The sequence below is a fragment of the Mytilus californianus genome, unplaced genomic scaffold (genome assembly GCF_021869535.1).
Source record: "Mytilus californianus isolate M0D057914Y unplaced genomic scaffold, xbMytCali1.0.p SCAF_7, whole genome shotgun sequence".
Classification (NCBI taxonomy): Eukaryota; Metazoa; Mollusca; class Bivalvia; order Mytilida; family Mytilidae; genus Mytilus; species Mytilus californianus.
The window spans coordinates 57,792,756-57,814,013 of NW_026262723.1; positions in this window are offsets into that span (position 1 = coordinate 57,792,756).

The window sequence follows — 21,258 nt, forward strand, 5'->3', positions numbered from 1 at the left end:
ACTAGCCTCTATTACAAGTGAAGCAAAATATATTTTGGGCGAGGGGTCTAGGGCTCAAGGCCCCAAAAAGATCTGGAACGTTTCTTTCGGACCCTTTCTTAATCTAAAACGCAAGTTTTGTTTTTATTTATTTTTTCGACAATATATCAAAATATATAGATTCAGTGTAAGACTTTTAGTATTTAGGGACAACATCAAAAGACATATGTAGGATAAAGCAAAACATTGTAATCCACACAGTCATGTGTGTGGCTGTTGTTTTTATGATATGAATGGTTCGTTGCCTCGTTGAAGACCCTCCAGCTACTTTCAAGATGAAGAACAGGAATAAAAGCCCTGTTCATTGATAATTTTATTTTTTCTATGTATTGTGTGCGATGTTGTCGCATGCACATTTACTCCACATCTCTTTATTTTCTATTATAGGGCCTAAACAAGGCTCAATGCAAGTTTAGCCCTTAAATGTTAAAATTTAAGGTCATATGTTACACTATTGTTTTGGGTTAGGGTGAATTTGGTACCTATTAAACCGTTTAAACCCGCTGCATTTGTTTGCACCTGTCCTAAGTCAGGAACCTGATGTTCAGTAGTTGTCGTTTGTTGATGTGGTTCATAAGTGTTCTCGTCTTGTTTAGTATATAGATTAGACCGTTGGTTTTCCCGTTTGAATGGTTTTGCACTGGTCATTTTGGGGCCCTTTGTAGTTTGCTTTTCGGTGTGAGCCAAGGCTCCGTGTTGAAGACCGTACTTTGACCTTTAATGGTTTTTCTTTTACAAATTGTGACTTGGATGGAGAGTTGTCTCGTTGGCACTCATACCACATCCTCTTATATCTATATATGGTCTTTTCAAATGAATTGATGTCGGGAGATTGGGATTTCTAGCTTTAGTTTAACCCATGTCAGCTTTTTATTTGTATTTACAGAAAAGAGAGCCAGTTTTGTATTCTTTAATATACTGTAACAGTTTAATTTTCCATGAAAAAGGGACAGTTTTTTCTATGTCCGGTAGCATCGTATAATATCTAGACATCGGTAGGCATATAAAATTGCAAAACCACACATGACCGTTCATTAGTCTTCGTAGATCTATTCCAAGTCCTAATAAGTCTACACAAAGCAGAAAATGAACTTTTGCAACAAGGAATATTACACAACTGAAGCCATAGTCATAAAGATCGATTGACTGATTGGTGTTCCTTTAAAGTCGCCGCAGAACAAAAAAATATTATCTGATATTCATTCTCAACATCTCCAATCTCTATTGTTCCCAAGGAAGCAACCATTTGATTCTCTGGGGTGGGGCAGGGATTTGTACCCGAAGTTTATACTTTTTTAACCCAGACCATAAAACGCCTTTATCCACGGCCACTCACAAACACAACTAGATATCATTGAGATAGGAACCATCTCTGTGGGCCCCGCTGTGAATAATGTGCATTAAAAAATTTGTATCTTTACCATAGGACATTGGGTTCTCAACTGAAACCAAAGTTTTTGACCTTGACCTTTGACCTAGGAAGTTGTACATAAATTATGACACACCCTCTGGTGTTAGTTAATATACTTGTCAAGTATAAACTTTGAAATCGTAACGGTTCTCTAGATATAGAGTGGACACAATTTGTTACGGATGGACGAACAGACAGACGGACGGACGGACGGACGGACAGACTGATCACTATAGGGCGCCGCCATTCGGCGGGGCCCTAATAATATTTTCAACATTTATTAAAAACATTTTTTTTTACACTTTTATATTTTTTGTTGTCTTAAAATATTAATTTGACTTGAATTTATACGATAAAATAAAATTGAGAATGGAAATGGGGAATGTGTCAAAGAGACAACAACCCGACCATAGAACAGACAACAGCAGAAGGTCACCAACAGGTCTTCAATGCAGCGAGAAATTCCCGCACCCGAAGGCGTCCTTCAGCTGGCCCCTAAACAAATATATATACTAGTTCAGTGATAATGAACGCCATACTAAACTCCAAATTGTACACAAGAAACTAAAATTAAAAATAATACAAGACTAACAAAGGCTAGAGGCTCCTGACTTGGGACAGGCGCAAAAATGCGGCGGGGTTAAACATGTTTATGAGATCTCAACCCTCCCCTTAACCTGGGACAGTATTGTTACAGCACAACATAAGAACAAACTATGAAAATCAGTTGAAAAGGGCTTAACATATCAGATCGATAAAAACAGAAAAAAAAAACATCTAACAAAAGCACAGACCGGACGTGGCAGGGTATTTATACATTATTAACAAACAAAAAAGGACACAAAGTACAGATCTGAGAGTTAATGACATCTAGTTCAAAGCCAATAACAACTTATACAAAAATCATGTATCTAAGACTAAAATATCAATCAGTACACATCCAACATCCAATGGACTTAGTGTAAAGACGTTATTAACAGTCAGAGAAAGACATGACCTTGTGCAATGCCAAATCATAGGTATCAACAGATTGTAGTACATTGGTGTGTATAACAATAATATGTAGTATGGTTTTAAGTTACTGATAACAAAATTAATATTTATACCAATTAAAACAATATTCAAAGATCTATTTACAGTGTTCAATTGGTAATCTTTTAAAAAAGTTTATTTAAAGGATTGATAAGTTTACCCTGATCGTTTTTAATTTACATGCATACAATTTCTATTTATATTATTATTGATAAATACAATATTGCAGAAGTAGTGGAAATAGATCTCAGGTGGGGGGAGTTTTTGACTTCAGGGAACTTTATTTGGATATGCCTGTTATGGTCTCATTGAGATTTACCAGACCTTCATTCAATTTCAGTACTTTTTTTATGTCCCATTTATGGACATTATGTTTTTCGGTTTGTGCGTCCGTTCGTTCTTCCGTTTATCCGTCTGTTTCGCTTCAGGTTAATGTTTTTGGTCAAGGTAATTTTTGATGAAGTTGAAGTCCAATCAACTTGAAACTCAGTACACATGTTCCATATGATATGATCTTTCTAATTTTAATGCCAAGTTAAAGTTCTGACCGCAAATTCACGGTCCACTGGACATAGAAAATGATAGTGCGAGTGGGGCATTTATGTACTATGGACACATTCTTGTTCAAATCCTGTATTGCAGAATTTAGTAAATTTACTTCAGATAAAAATACTTAATTAGACGAACCAATCTAATTACAAGATATATCTCTAATTTCGTTATACTTATATGTATGAGCACGTTAATATATGTATGAATTTTAATGAGATTACTGGACAAACGCGTTCAATCTTCGGGTTTAATTCTTTACAATTTTTCCGAGCGGAGCGAAGCAAAAAACATTGACGTCTTTCAAGCCAAATTTTATATGTTTGCTATACACACAAATTTATTTTTTGAACTTGGTAATTAATTTATCTAAAATACAGTCCTAGATAATCAAATAATCATGAAATATTTGGTCTAGTAATCAAATAATCACACACACAAAAAAACAGCCAAGTAATCACATAATCAAAAACTCCATGAGGAGGCTCATTAAAGATGACATATTTTGGTATTAATATTGATTCACTAATAGGGTCTTTGCATCGGTAATGACCACATTAATTCTAAAACCGGTTGTTGGCATTATACGAGTCATTTTCTTCTCATATATTTTATGACGGTATAATACTAAACCCCTCACAGGAGGGATTGTGCTTGATTTTCATGTGATGAAGACATAATCTTTCAATCGGTTTAATTGATGTCTGGAGCTGACATGTCAGTTACTGCTAGTAATCCTTTGTTAAGTTATGAATCATTGTCATTTTGCTTAGTTTTTTTTGTTACCTATTCTGACATCGGACTCGGACTTCTTTTAAACTGAGTTTTACTGTGCGTATATATATATATATATATATATATATTGACGTGTGTTTGTAAACTCTACATTGGCTAGCTATAGTGGTATAGGGGTGTGTTGATATCTCACTAAACATGTTTAACCCCGCCGCCCTTTTGCGCCTGTCCCAATTCAGGAGCCTCTGGCCTTTGTTAGCCTTGTATGTTTTTTTTTTAATTTTTAGTTTAGTGTGACGTCCATTTTTACTGAACTTGTATACATTTTTATTTAGGGGCAAGCTGAAGCCCGCCTCTGGTTGCGGAATTTTCTCGTTGTGTTGAAGACCCATTGGTGGCCTTCGGCTGTTTTTTGCTCTTTGGTTGGGTTGTTGTCTCTTTGACACATTCTTCATTTCCATTCTCAGTCTTAATTTCACCAATGAAACTTTACATCATTTTTTGCCTTTGTATTAAATTAATTTGTAAACTTCTTGGAACTCTACAATGACCGTCTGATTACAATTAGACACGCAAGAATGTGAAATATGAAAACTTATTTGGCCTTCAATGCCTCAACCTTTTCTAATGTGGGTATCTACTTTGTTCAGTAAGATTTCGATTTTGACAATTATTTTGCAAACTACCATAGATTTCCGGTAATTGTTCTGCATAAAACCCCATGGGAAAGCACATTGGCATAATTTGCTAAACGTTTATTGGAACCCAATAATTTGGCAAGGTGTTGCAACCTGTAATGTGAAGACGTGAATGAAAATGTTGAGTTTGTAAGACCAGGCTCAAGCAAGCAGCCACTTGCTAGCAGCCACTTCGCTAGCAGCCAGTTTTCAGATATTTATATAAACCCAAATGTTGCATAAGATTCAAACGTTCTTCAGATGTTTTTATTAATATATAATCACTATATTATCAGTTTTTAATATATAATTAAGCAGTTAAAGACATTATTCAATGAATTTTAAAATTTCATTTCTTGTTCATTAATTATATAAATGCAATAGAAATCGCTTTCACACAGCCTGCTGCACGCTTTGCATTTTAAATAGTCAACACTTTTGAGTGTATATAGAATTGTAAATAATTATGAAATTATTTTAAATGTTGGCAAAACTGCACTATTGTGTGAAATAGCTTTCCATATTCTCGGCATCCTGTCAAATAGTTCATGAACAGTAACTATTGTTCTGCATTAGAAGAAAAGAAAGTTTCACTCGTGCTTTAACTTTTTTTTTGCAACACAAAACTGTTTTGACAAAACATTCTACTTCTGAACCAGTGGATTTCGCTTACTTATGATTGGACGAAAGGTTTATTTTTTGTACTCAAAGTATGGTGGACAAGGAAATTATTTATTAGCTTTAAAAAAAATAATCCGTGCTATACCTAAACTAGGAATTTTGAACAAGTAGGCGCTAGATCTCTAGCTTACGTTTGCACCTAGTGCGGACAAAAGTATTGCCGTAGAATTTTTTTTATTATCTTTTCGGGAAGGGTTGGGTAGGGTATCCGACCTCAACTTTGGACCTACTGTAGAAAAAAAAACTAAGCCGAACAACACCCGGGATTTTTTCTACTGTAAACCTCAGCTACCCAGCTTCCCTTTGCACCTAGTGCGGACAAAAGTATTGCAGTAGAAATTTTTTTATTAACTTTGCGGTAATGGTGTGGAAGGGTGGGTAGCTGAGGTCTACTTGAGAAAAAATCCAGGGTGATGTTCGGCTTAGTCTTTTTTTATAATGTAATAAGCTGGCAAATTATGAAAACTCACGTCTTAATTGATAGGCATAGAAATAAAAAGAAAACGTATGATAACCAATAACAATCTACCGGAGACAGAATAACGTTGGTTTAGACAACTAGTACGATGGTCTGGATGCGGGGCTCTTTATTTCTGTATTCTTTGATATGTTATACCACTTTTCTCTATTCTTTCATTAGTGTTTTAGGCCATTTATCTCTATTCTTTATTTCTGTTTACTTTTTGCCAATTATTTTGTTCTATTCATATTTAAACACCTCATTATTTTATTTTTTTATGTCTTGGTTCATTCTCTCTTTTATTTATATTTTTTGCCCACTTTTCTCTATTCCGTAAAGCCCCATCCACACCCTCCAGTTAAGGTCACCATATAGCTTTCACAAATAAGCAAAACTAATACCGAATAGGCTCCGAATGGCAAAATAATTGAATGCTAATCCCGGTTTGAATTGTGAAATTGCGCAAATTTGTTTTTCAATCAATTGATCAAGCAAACACATTATCGTCCTGAATGGTCGTATAATACTGGCAGATGGACCTTGGTCATCAATTCTAATCTTTCTAAACTTAAAAGTAAAGATCACGCACCCTTATTGTTCAGATTGATAAAGACTTTTGCATCCGTCGACATTAACTTCGATTTAAATACTATAGATCTGTTAACCGCTGTGCATGTATACTTTAACGACTGGGCTAGTTTTCTTATTAGTTTTAAAAGTAGTAACCTCCCTTGTTAATATGATGTTGTAATCTATCTATCTATTTGTACCATCTTTATATAATATTATATTGTACAATTTAAATTTATGATTCGTTTAATATTTAAATATAATAATTTTTTTTAGTAAAGATATAAACAAGATAATTTAAAAGGCTTTGATTCATTTATCACCGTAGTTCAATTCATAAGTCAGGCGGTCTTTTTTGTCTACATTATGTTGAAAGAACACCGGGGTGTTTACATTGGCCTTATTTGCTATCATTCAATGACTGTGAAACAAGAAAGGAAAACATTGTACATTATAAAACGAGAAATAATTAAAATTACATACAAATTTCATCATTAGTGAAATCAAAAACGAAAAACGGAAACACTTTTGATTTTCATTTTGGTTTTAGAGAAATCAAAAACAAAAAATGAAAACACTTTCGTTTTCCGTTTTGGTTTTAGAGAAATCAAAAACGAAAAAGGAAAACACTTTTGTTTTTCATTTTGGTTTTTGAGAAATCAAAAACGAAAAATGAAAACACTCTCGTTCTTTGTTTTTTGTTTTTGATATTTCAAAATGAAAAACGAATGGACGCAAATATACACGGACCGTCCTGCTGGGAGTTTTTTGCTTTATGTCTCCCTCCATGGCCTATCATTAAAAGATCCCTTTTGTGGAATTTGTGAATTATTTGGTCTACTGTAGAGGGTAAATATACAGTCTACGAGCAATTGCATCCTGGGAAAAGCCTCCTTAAATTACGCCCCAAATTGTTTGTCACTGGTTGTCAGAAAGACCTGGCATATAGTCTGCTGTTTATTGAAGTTTCTTTACAATAAGAGCGTGAAATTCATGATATAAGCTAAACTTTACATGTCGAAAGTAAAAGCAAGAAAGTCATACTTGAGTTAGAGAACGTTCGAACTCGAATTACGTCCGTTCAAATAACCCTGTACTTCACATATCTGTTCCAAAAATCTAAAGTATTCGACATTGGTCTTAAAAGTAATTTTTAACCATCTATACATAGTTCTAATAATAATAAACTAGAGGTTCTAAAGAGCCTTTGTGATCACCTTGGTCTATGTGCATATTCAACAAAGGACACTCTCCAACATTGTAAACAAGAATAGAATTCATGACAAAATCTGTTTTGTTGATCTTGTATTACTGATCATGTGCTGTTTAGTTTCCTTCTATCTTCTTTAGTTTTGCTCAAAACACAAAAGAGGATAAAAAAAAAATCCTCATTTAAGGGCAATAACTCCTATAAAGAGTCACAGTCTTCTTAACTATGTCGGCAAAATTTGACTTGTTAGTAGATCTTGACTTGCTGATCATTTTTGTGATTTGAAGTGTATCTTTATCTATTATAATTTTCTATAATGTATGACAAAACGGAAAAAAAGAGGTGAAAATCGTCTCTAAGGTGGTATTGGAGTATAGATTAAAAATAATAGAATTTGTTCAGACTTTGCCAAAACGTAGTATATATTGTGAAATGTTCAAAAATATAATAAATATGATAGGTCACCGAGCATTTTCTCAAGCTACAGGTTGTGACAAAATGACACATTTTGTATGGATTATACGGGGAAAAAACATCATTATGTGATATGAAACTAAACTAAATGATAGAATTGAAAACAAAATGCGAGAAGATAGCTTTTAGAAAATGCTTTGAGAATATCAATAGATAAGATAGGGTCACCGTGCGTTTTTTCATGCTATAATTTAAAATAGCAAAAGTTCATGTAGACTCTTTCAGAAAATGCACTATTTCAGAGCTATCTCCCCTAATTAAAAACATTAAAAATAAAACAAACAAAATCTACGCTTGTAAAAATATTAATATTTATAAGTTCAAATGTTATAAATTTGTTTTTTTAAATGAAAATTCACATTAGTTATCTGCATTTCTGCATCAAATTTTGCTACATTGATTAAAAATTGGACCTTAGGTTCTCTGTTATTTACAATCCAAGAATGCGAAAGACACTACATTAAAGGGCAATAACTCCAATAAGAAGTCGCCTTCATATTGTCTTTATTGTAGATTTAAGATATAAGGCAAAAAACGCAAAAAAAAAAAAAAATTGTCAAAATCATCATCAAAGGACATGAACTGTAATAAGGAGTCGATTAACGATTTCGACCATGTTGTCTCATTTGTAGAACTGATCTTGCTGATCATCATAAAGTTTTTCTGTATCTATTATAATTTTCAAGATAGTAGGCAAAAAAGAAAATAAATGGTAAAATTTGTCATTTAAGGGCAATAAATCCTATAATAAATGGGAAATGAGTCCATGGGACACAGATAATGCCCCCGCTTGCATATAACTTTATAAAGGGACATAACTTAAGAACGGCAAAAGTGACACTACCCAAATTTGTACTTGATCTAACTTCTGTTGTAATAAGCATTGTGTATAAGTTTCATAACATTTGCTTGGGGCAAACTTAAGTTAGAAAACAAAAACGATAAAGTTAGCATTTTTCCCATTTATAAAGGGGCATAACAGGAAAAGTGAGGCCACCAAAATTCATACTTGACCTGTGTTTTGTGGTAATACACATTGCACATAAGTTTCATACCATTTTTTTGAGGCAAACTAAAGTTAAAGAACGGAAATAAAAAAATTCAGCAGTTTTTCCATTTGCAAAGGGCATAACTCTAGAACAGTAAAAGTGACGCAACCAAAATTCAAACTTGATCTGGGTTATGTGGTAATAAGCATTGTGTTTAACATTGGGTTGAGGCAAACTATAGTTAGAGAATGGAAACTAATTTTGGGACGTCATCTGACAGTTTTGACATGTATGGACAATTGGTAGAGCCCAACATCCTGCTGTTGTCAGATTTTCTCTCTTTTTAATGGTTTTCAAAATAATAGACAAAACTTTAATTTTACCCCGTATGTTCTATTTCAGCCATGTTGGCCATCTTGGTTGGTAGGCGAATTAATCAGACATATTTTTTTTAAATGAGATACTCTAATGATGATTGTTGCCAAGTTTGTTTAAATTTGGTCCAGTAGTTTTAGAATTTTTTTTTGTAAAAGTTAAAGGACGACGACGACGACGACGACGACGACGACGGACGACGACGGACGACGGACGCCAAATGATGAGAAAAGCCCATTTGGTCAATGGAGCCAGGTGAGCTAAAAAGGAATCAGTATGTTTTTTGGAGAAAAAAATAATAGCATTGCATTTTCTATGGCATTCAGTATATGTTATAAATTATGTTATATGCATAATTTGAAATTTGAGATTTGGACTATTTCTTACAAACTTCAACTATTAAACATAGAAATGCAAAATTTATAAATATGCACGAATACACTAAACATTTCTGCCTATGTTGACAATATGCACAATCACTTTTGTATGTTTACTTTAAATTTGTAATAATAAAAAAATTGAAGAACAGTAATGCATAACATTGTACCATAATTTTATAGTACTTGATTTGTGAAAATTACTTCATTATTATGGGTCGATTTCAGTATTTCAAATGAGTAGTACTACAAAAGTACAAATGCAAACATAACTGTGTAGACTAAGAAGGAGGACTGACTCCCACTGTTATAATTCCTATAATCTAATAAGTTTTTCAAGAATGATATGGTTATTTCAGCTCATTTATTGCTTGAATCTGTTAAATTTAGGACTCATGCACTGATGTAGCAACAGCTTTTTCCACTCTTGTGTGAGAGCACTACATGACATAATATACATGTATAGTGAAATTAGTCACCGATATCAGCAGCATCACAAAGATGACACAACCTTTCATTTCAATGAGTCCAATTTGCCCCGAAAACCGGGACAGTATTACAAAAGAACAACCACTGAACGAACTTTAAAAATTAGTGTAACAGGGGTTTGCCTCGTCAGTAAATAGCACAAAAAGATCAAAGAAGACATAAAGAAAAAATTATATGATAGAGAGAGACAGCTCTTGTCATTCATCAGTTAGTGATTTATTTCTTTTGACAGTTGCTTTAACATATTGTATGTCATATATTATATCTTCATTACTTAACAGAAAACTTTTTCATCAGCATAATAATGTTTCCGTGCAGTTATGCAACTTGGGCGTTGAATGAAACAAAAATGGATACTTTTATCTTCACCAGAATACTTACACGAATACTATCTAAGATAATTACCCCTACCCTCAAATTTCGCAATTAAAGTTAGTAATGGAATGACAACTGTTTTCTTTTTTTACACTTTTGGGGAAGAGAATTTTGAAAATGGATGGATTTGTCTGGCAGTAATGGAACATAAATAACTGAGCCCATCTTCATGTCAACATTAAGATAAATAGTCTGTCTTACAACTGAGTAGACAGAAAAGAAGGAAATTACTACCAACACATAAAAAGCAAGGCAGTCTTTGCACAAAACAATGTCTAAACTAAAGATAAAAAGTTATTACTATATAAATTTTTTATCTTAAAGTGTCTCATAAAAAGTGAAAAATAACACTTTACAAAGTTTGTGCGTCCAAAGCGCTTTTCTGGGTTTATTTTCAACGGGAACAGACAATCAGACCATATGAATCACAAGAAATAAAACAAAATCCGCACCGAATTAAGAATGATTTCACTTGTCATATCCGGTAGATTTACTAAGTATACAATGCGTTAAATTTTAATAAAACATTATCTGTATTGCATCTACGGTTTTCTTTACCTTAAATATTTTTCTTACAAGTGAAATATTATTTCGGCATTAAATTATGCCAGTACAACTAGCTTTTTTGTTGCAGTAAGTTATTCCCCCAAAACTGACATATACATGTTATCATATTTTGAAGGTGTTCCTGTCATCTCTACCAAAGGTCAAACACATGTAGTCGTTCACCAATCAGATAGCGTTCACACACATGTAGTCGTTCACCAATCAGATAGCGTTACATTACATTGTAATATCAAATCTAACCCTGCTGCCTTGTTTGTGTACTGGACAAAACAAGTGAATGGTATAGAGTTCGTCATCAATGCTGATGGAGGGAATTTGCAGTATCCAAGTCTGAATTTTCTTGAAGCAAAATGGACCGACACAGGAACATATATTTGTCATGTTGGTAATTCAATCGGTAATTCAAGCGGAACTTCCATATATCTCTCTGTTATCTCAGGTATATGATCTTTCAAAATTGACAAAATTTAAATTTAAGACAACTTAAAGAACACGAAACGGTCTTTCAGTCTTTTTGCTGTTTTGAGTTGTCTCAGCATTTTTATCTAAACTCGTAACATTTTATATTGCCGAACCATTTTTGGATTATTTTATATCAATTTGTTTAATACGATGCAACATATATAATAAGCATATCACATTTAACAACATGATAGCTGATAGCTTAAATTACATCTTCTAATTAGGAATGTTACGATTGATTTTATTCTTACTTTCAACATACTTTATGAACATTTTTTAAACAATTTTAAGTTGCCTTTTTTATGAATTATATGGAAATATACAAAAATGTCAAAAAAAGGAATAATGATAATAACAATACTAGCAACAATAATAAACCATTTAAGGATACGCATTTACAAATAATGAACTTTTATAGAATGGAAACATGTACAACAAGTATGATACAATAGTTTGTTGAAAGATATGTATTGGTTTTGATCCATTCCTCTTAAATATAAATAGAGATCGTAGATAACTATATTGTATTTTCAAAAAACTTATATTATATTATTTCATTCTAATTTTCATCTGACCCATATTTTCAAATTTTCTTAAATATTATGTTCAGATATAATTGTTACAGATACTCCAATGTGTCCATGTACAGTTGACTACTTACAAAAGGTATCAACCTGGAATTCGCAGAATGTTTCCAACTATACTACGGATGAATGGCGTACAGTTCTACAGCCTGTTCTTCAGGCGATCGAGCAGGAGTTGAGAATAGATGTGACCACTGTTTCATCGTTTCAGAGAAAGAAAAAGAGTGCATCAAATAAATATCGGTCCGAGACGGTTATAGGAGTTGTCGGGACTCTGTTTCTGGTTTTCGTATTTGGTTCAGTTGTGATCATAGACGCCCTGTCAATTAAGCTGCACCTTCAAGTAATTCGTAAGATGTGGCGACGTAGGACAATTAGCAAGAAAAGGAATCTGTTTGTTAAAACAGCAAAAGAGTTAAATAAATAGCGTGATTTTTGTCGGTATCATTGAAGGTTTATTATGCATCAAAGCACCAACGGCTTGGATTATGAGTCTATCTAGAACTATCTATTATACTATGATAAATAATGTAGTAGTAATTCTGTCTTATACACACAATAAAAAGAAACATCTATTCAAATCGGAGGTCTCGATAAATTATTACATGACAAACTATTTAAAAGAGACCAACAGTGATGATGTCAATTTCTGAGGATTTTTTGTTTGTTTAAATCAGAGCGGTTTTTACAAAGTATGATTTATTCCTATTGGTATGAACGTTGTACGTTCTTGTTTTTATGAAACCGTGAAAGTTGGAATAGTATTTTTCCATCTGTCTTTAAGTTTAGAATGGGGTATGCTAGTGTAAAAGATAGGGAAGTCAAATGTTTATTGAAGATGAAACAAACTTAGATTGTATGTAAACTTACAGATGAGTACCCACATCTGATTCACACAACCCCTAGAGTAGGTAGCTTATACGATATATCGGTTTCTCAACTCACTATCTACATGTTTTCGCGGTCTTAGATAATTAGATACCAGTATAGTCGTCTGATCTGTAAATTTACCGATTTTGTCATTTTTACTGAGTGTGAATTCGCATGGCGGGTGGTGCATGTATAGCATTAGACACTTACCCTGCAAACGCATCGGTCTTGCGCCGTTTAGAGTGCGAACGATTTCCTCGGATTTTCTTTGTTACCTTGATTTAATTTCTCCAAATCGATTAACGAAATTTGAACATCGGTAAACTACTGTCGCTTTAGTTTAACAGTAACTCTGACTTCCGGCTTTGATAGCTAATAGAATTGATGTTAATAGTTAACACTTGGCAGACCCAGCAATATAACGTTGTAATAAGAATACTGTTCAAGTCCTCGTTATATCCTTATACTGAGACTAATAAGGGTATAAGTAGTCTCAGTCTGAGACAACTAGTCATGGTTGTATAAAACAATTACCAAGACTCGAACAGAGATATATGATTGTATATATGATATGATTTATTTGTACGAGTCCGAGTGACGATCCACATCCTACAAAATTTCTTAATATGATTCAATGCAGATGTTCTTTTAGTTTGATTTTGCAAAAAACATTTTCTTATTACTTATATTTCAAAATATATTTTAAAATAACACTTGAATACATGTATACAACTAGTTGATTGTATTCATTAGTCAATATTTAAAAAATCTAGTCTCCCTACCTCATCCCCCCACAAAAAAAAAACGGTTTTACGAAGGAAACTTGTTTCAATTGGAATGTGAGATGTTGGGCTAAGTATCAATTTAATTTGATATGTTTCATCTATGTTATCAAAATTTAAGGTTAAAATTTTCTTTTCTTGTATATAGTTTTTCTCTATATTTCGGCAATTTAGGAAGATATATGTTTCCTCTTCCAATATAGGTAAAAATTTGCAGAGTCTCTGATCTCTACGGATTTTATAAAGTCTGCCTTTTCTATTCTAATTTTTTTTTCTAAAATAAAAAGTTTTTTTATTTAGGCAGAATTCTCTATTTAAGATTATCATCCTGACTTTAAATAACTAAATTTGTTGATTTTTTTTTGTATTTTTTACTCTATTACAATTTGAAATATTCATTATAACATGATTTAATACACCTTTTTTAATATATATGTATTACTTTCAATTGGAACTATAACATTAATATATTAGTCCTACCTTCGCCTGTATATGAACCTGTTATTTGTGATTCTGAAATTGTATTTAGTTCAGATAAAATATCAGTAAGGTATGTTAATATATATTCTAGTTGGTTGTAAGAGCTTTCTTAATCTTATTGTTATTTTACTTAAATAAAATTTACTTACGTACTTACAAGGTTTATATTCATTCTGGATATATTTTTCACTGAGTTTATAGGATTCTTTAAAATTAGGTTTATGTTTTGAATTTCAAAACGGGAATACTATTGTAAAGTTTGAGAAAATATGTATTCTTCTAAAGGAAGCCTATTATAGACAAACACAAGTAATCTTTTTAACTTTAGAGTTGCAATCCATGTTTTTATAAACAATATTTTTACATGATAAAATTAAGTTTCATACTCTGACATAATAAACAAATGCAGGAAACAGGTGAAATGGTACAGGTGAAACAATAATAATTTCGTCCAATCGAATTGCGTTAGATTCAAAGACAATTACCAGTTCTTATCAAAATAAAATGTTGAGGGTAAATTGGATAGGAAGAAAATGATAGACTTTTCAAAAGAATGTGTCTATTTCACAAATAACACTAGATGGTCTTCAGTTATAGATTGTAAGTGCTGACGTTGTTTTTACTTTTTTATTTACTTTATAGTTTTCTCTTTATTTGTCTTTGTGATATTAAGTTCCTTTTGGTCGTAACTAAGACTCTTGACGTGACTCGGTATATATGCATCCAGCTATCGGGGTTTTAGCATGAAGTGTTCCTGTTGCAGGTTAGTCCAGAGGTGCGATTCGGACCCAAGATGTATTTACAATGTTGTTTTCGTTTTTTATATTTAACTTAATTTGTACTTCACGAGAAAGTGTATATTATATACTGTATGTACTAACAACTACAGCAACTCTTTTGTTGGCGTCTTTGTTAGATTTATTTGTAAGTTTGTTAGCATTTCTATGTCAGTTGTGTTGTATATCTGTGGTGTGTATGTTAATGCAGTTTTGGCTGCTTGATCCCTTTTATTGTCACATAAACCTATTATGTTGCTCACCTAATTTTGCCAATATAACGGAACTACTGTCATACAAGTGAGAGGTTTGTTTAGCTACAAAATTATGTTTTACCCACCATTTTCTTTGGAAAATGCCTGTACCAAGTCTTGAATATGACAGCTGTTTTCCATTCGTTCTGTTTGGTGATAAAGGATAACGTTTGATTTTTTCAGTTTTTATGGACTTTTTCATTGTGAATTTACCTACAAGTTCGGTATTTTTGTTAATACTTTTTCTTTTTTTGTAATTACAACCTAACAATTATCAACTAACATTTTTGTTTGAATTACAAAAGCCTTTATGTCTGTATTGGCATAGCTTTCCAATCTCTCCTTTTCGTTTTTTAAACCTATAGAAATTTTGACTTCAAAAGTCAACAGCATTGTTGAGTTTAAACACCAAAATCGCCTTATCATAGCTTTAACTTATTGACAAATATTACATCGGTACATATAAAATCATTATGATTAATTCAGTGGAATTGTCATAGAATGCGTTTAAGTGAATCGTGGTATAGAAAACATTGAATTCCCTCACAAAATCTTATCACACACTATAATTGTGCACTCCTACTCATCCGTATTGGTTTTTTTTTACTCATATTTCATAAACATATTTCTCAGAGAGAGAAAAAGTAAAAGCATCTTGCAAAGTTCTTCAATTTCACTTTCAGATATATTAATGATTCCCTGTCCCTTGAAAACCCATATACCCCTCTTCCCGATTGTATTGCGTATACATCTCCAAGTAATATATTACGCACTCGTGCATGTTCACACAATACATTCTTCATATAACAGGAGTATTCTCTTGACACGAAAAAATCATCAACAGAGTTATGACAGTCACCATCACGAATCTGTTGACCAATATAATGTGTCAGCAAAGTTCAACTCACTAGCGACATGTTTTTGCATTCTAAGATACCAGAAATGGCGTCCGATCTGTAATTTTACCGATTGTGTCCTATTTCCGCTTGTAAAATTTTGACTGATGGTCGCTTCAGATGACAGGTAATGCATGCACAGTAGGAGACGCTTATTCCGTTGACGCATCCCGTCTAGCTACTTTCTGAGTTCCTGCGATTCCTTCAGTTTTCGTTTTTACTTTCATGTGTAAATTCCTAAATTGATTTATGAAATTTGAACACAGGTAAACTAATGTTGCCTCTAATATCATAGAAATTACTCAAGTTACAGAAAGTAGGGCATAGTGCATGTGTCGTCCTACAATAATGGACAAAGGTAGATAACTTAATTCGATTTAAAATTCTACCTGAACACGTTTGTTTTGCTTATTACTATACTATATATAACAATATTGTTTGTGGTGACCCATTTAGGTCGGAAAATACCTGCACATTTCTCACTCAAGAGTAAGGAGAGATATACAAATAATGTGAATACACAGAACACCGATCCAATCCATCATTTGCTTAAATGTCATATTTTTAATTGGTTTCCCTTTCTAAAAGCTCATTCATAAAAGTCTCATTTTTGTAAAGTTTCCATTCAAAAGGTGGAAACCCTCATCTTTTAATATTTAAAGCCCGATGATTGGACATGATTTTACTTTTCGGAACACATTGAATGATGTCAGTGGTCTTCGGAATAACCTCAACTGACAGAAAAATCTAGACATAAATATATATATAGGCCTTCGCTTCATAAGTAAATCTAACCAACTTGATTGTGAAAACATATTTCTTTCAATTCTAAAGCTGGGTATGTTGACTAAATGCTGGTTTATATAACTAACAAAATATTCCCAAGACATTGTTTACAAATGAATATGCTGACGCTACCTCCAATGTTGTTTTAGCTAAATAATTTCAATGACTTTAACATTAAATAGTGGTCAATTAAATCAAAACTAATCAATGTTGTTTTAATCATTTGTTTTATTATTTTCCTTTTATTTAAGAAAATTATTATAATTTTGCTCATCCTTTGCGCCATGATTGGCAAATAAAATATTTGTTTTTCGTTATTCTGATTTTTGGCTAATGATTAAACTCATTAGAAAGTTGATTTTTTTAAAACAATTCAATCATCTTTAATGCAATAAATGATTCGTAAAAAATTACTAACTAGCATATAGCATTGATTTTTTAAAAACATCAATGCTGTTATTTAAAAGAAAGCACACTCCGACTTCCTCCACCAATAAAAACTGACCGCCACGAAATAGCGCAATAGTGATGAAAGTGCGTTAAACACAAATCAATCAATTAAAGAAAACTCGAAAAATTAAACGGCAAATCTCCCTCTAAAAGTAAATGAATTAAAAAAAAACAATCCTAATAACACGAAATACAGTTAAACATAAGAGTGTGTAAATATATAATGTATATATAATATATAAATGTGTGTGTTTTGACATTTCACTGACAACACGTGATTATCGTGGTAAACAATTGTTATTTTTAATTTGTACATATAAAAAAAAAAACATGAACGAATTATCAAAAAATTTAAACATTTTAAATCATTTAAAATAAAAAAAATCGATAGAATAGCAAATAATTAAAATGAAAATAAATGCAAAATAACAACAAATTTCTTCATAAAAGTTGAACTGCAAGAAATACAAATTAAAAATACCACAACGTAAATAATATCTATCGAAATAAAAACTTTCACTTACTTTTTATAGTTGTGCTCTTAACTAATGAAAGTAGATGAAGGTGAGAGTGCCAAGCTTTCCAATGAATGGTAGGCAGTGGTGTCCTCCCCAATGGTATGCATAACTGCTTTACTCCGGTGGTGGAGAACAAAAATACTGCCGCAGCCATACACCAAAACACAGTCAGGTATATATTTTTTCGGGCTTGATATAGCTCAGAAGAATAAATTTGGAAAACTAATAGACTCTTCTCTTCTCTTCTCTTCTGCTCTCAGTTCTTTCTGTTCTGTTATCTTTTCTTTTCTTTTTTCTTCTGTTCTCTTCTTTTCTTTTCTCTTGTCTTCTGACTCTCTCTCTTCATTCTCTTTTCTTCTCTCTATAGAGAGTGAAAGATCTTTGGTTTCACTCTCTTTTCTTCTCTCTTTAGAGAGTGAAGAATAGGAGAGAGTGAATGAGAGAGGGGATACAGTGAGAGAGGATACAGTGAGGGAAAGGAGAGGAGGGAGTGAGAGAGAGAGGTGATTGCAGGGAGAGGATAGAGTGAGAGAAAGAGAAAGAGGAGATACTGAGCGGGAGCGCAGGGAGAAGAGAAGGTGAAGGAGAGAGCGAGAGAAGGGAGAGGAGAAGGCGAAGGGGAGAGAGAGAGAGAAGAGAAAACCGAGCGAACGAGGACGAATTAATAGGGAACGAGCAAGTGAGAGGGAGAATGAACGAATGTGCGAACGAGTGAACGAGTGAGAGAGAGAACTAGGAGAGTGGGTGACAGAGTGAATGAGTGAGATAGAGTAGAGAGGGAACACCCGAGGAGAGTGGGTGAGAAAGAGAGAGGGACAAGAGATGGAGAGGATAAATGGACAGAGAAAAGTTTTCAATGGTTTATTTCCTTTTTTATTTGATGGTTTAAAAACTTGTACAGTATAACGATAAATTTTTAGTCGCCATGCACATTGACAAAACATCTTTATTCATTCAGTGCCCACCAGCACTTCGACTGATTTGTTCTTCCGATAAAATTTTAATTTCAGTCTGCCTTTTGTCGATTTTTGTAGACATATCTCTAAAGGTATGAGAGGAAATTCTAATTTTACTTTAACTTCATTGTAAGACTATTTATGTATGTTCCATCTTTTATGGACTGTAAGTTTCCGAGGAATTTACCATCTCAGTAGTCAGTGCGACACTGGCGTGATTTATAACAAACCTATCTTGATTTTTTTTGAAATCATAAGGTCCCATCACCCTCAGGTAAAGTTGAACTCAGGTGGAATTGGTCATCCCTGCTGGTTCCTTTTGGTCATATAGTTCCTAAAGCATTGAAATATCTATATATCCTTGACTTTTAAAGATTAGGTTTTGAGCGTTCCTAGTGAGGGTAAATCCAGAAAAGTTCTTTATGCGCACCTCATTTACAACGTGTTTTCATTTTCTAGCACTGTATCGATAAAATGATGAATCGATAGTCCACGAGGGTTTTATTTGCTTAGTAGTCAGTTCTTTGGGACTGACATAAAATAAGGAGCTGACATGATTTATAAAATACCTTTCTAAAATTCACCCCTGATAAATGTTGTTGTCTTTAGGAAACTAAGAATCAAATTCACTTAGGCATAGTTGACCTCGGGTGGACTTGGGTAATCTTGTTATGTCAATTTTGACCACAAAGCTCCTGAAATATTCAAGTCGTACATACGTGACTTTAAAACTTTTGGATATGAGCGTTCGATCCCAATTGTGGTTAATCAAGAAAATATTTTCGGACACGCCAACTTTATTTAAAAGTGTTATTTTCATTTCAAACGTATAATGATTTTGTGTTGCTCCGAGTTTCTTGGCTGAACGAGCTTTCATAACAATTTTGACTCTACTTCATTTCGACATTACCGGGCCTTTCATTTTACTGTCAAAAAAAACCTTCAAAAATGTATGCTGAATAAATGTGTAATTTCACCAACAGATCCGTCTGATCAAACTACGAATTAATTGGAACAGGACATTTCATACGGTAGCTTCACAGCCTTCCTTTATATTCGAGTAAAATTATGTCATTACCGAAACTGATTTTAGAGAATGAACTCAAAATATATAAATACGTATAGATTAGGCTTTGGCGTATTGTTATTATATTGCAAGCATACGCCATCCCCTCATTTTGAAAAAAAATATCAAACGAATACTAATTTCATTGCTTCTGCAATGAGTTAATTTTATCGATGACTGAAAGAGTCCATATTTTATCTATCTTTCTATTCAGTACTCACACTATATATATATAGACTTTTAACATCTGCCCTTAATTGGTAGTATACTACTCTTTAGTCCAAATAATTATGACGACATGAAAGGTTATTTTAATTTTTTTTTCTGTGACGCCTTCCTACGACGTCATAACGTTGAAGCCTTTTTTTCCCTCTGGACTTTGAGAGAGAATTTTAGGGGGACTTTGAGACCCAATTTTGGCATGAAATCTTCATTAACGGTTAGAACTTTTTGCAAATACACAAAGTCTCACCTTTTTTGTGCTTATTGGTGCAAAATAATTCCAGAAATATCCAATAGAAATGATAAAATAAGATACGATTCCATTTGAGGTGGGCAAATATTTATTTTTATTTCGAAATGGTTTTCCAGAATTTCCAAGATACGTCACTTCCGGCGAATATAAAATACCAATCTCGGTCAAATTTGACAGAATCGAATTTCCGGATAATATAAATCGAACGTTCCCGAAATTCGGGTCCATTAAATTTTACCGAGCTTGATATTTTATTACTTAAAGAGGACGAATCAGTCTTCCAGTCTTTTTGTTGTTTTGAGTTTTCTCAGCATTTCTATCTTTACTCGTAACATTTTATATAGCCGAACTAATTTTGGATTATTTAATATCAATTTGTTTAAATACGATGCAACATATATAATAAGCATATCACATTGAACACCATGATAGCTGATAGCTTAAATTGCATCTTCTTATTAAGAATGTTACGATTGATTTTATTCTAACTTTCGACATACTTTATGAACATTTTTTAAACAATTTTAAGTTGCCTCCGTTTTATGAATTACATGGAAATGTACGTAAAATGTCAAAAAAGGAATAATGATAATAACAAAACTAGTAACAATAATAAAACATTTAAGGATACGCATTTACAAAAAACGAACTTTGATAGAATGGAAACAACAACTATAGCACAATAGTTTGTTGAAAGATATGTATTGGTTTTGATCTATTCCTCTTAAATATAAATAGAGATCGTAGATAATTACATTGTATTTGCAAATAACTTATATTATATTATTTCATCTGACCCATATTTTTCAAATTTTCTTAAATATTATGTTCAGATACATTTGTTACAGATACTCCAATGTGTCCATGTACAGTTGACTACTTACAAAAGGTAT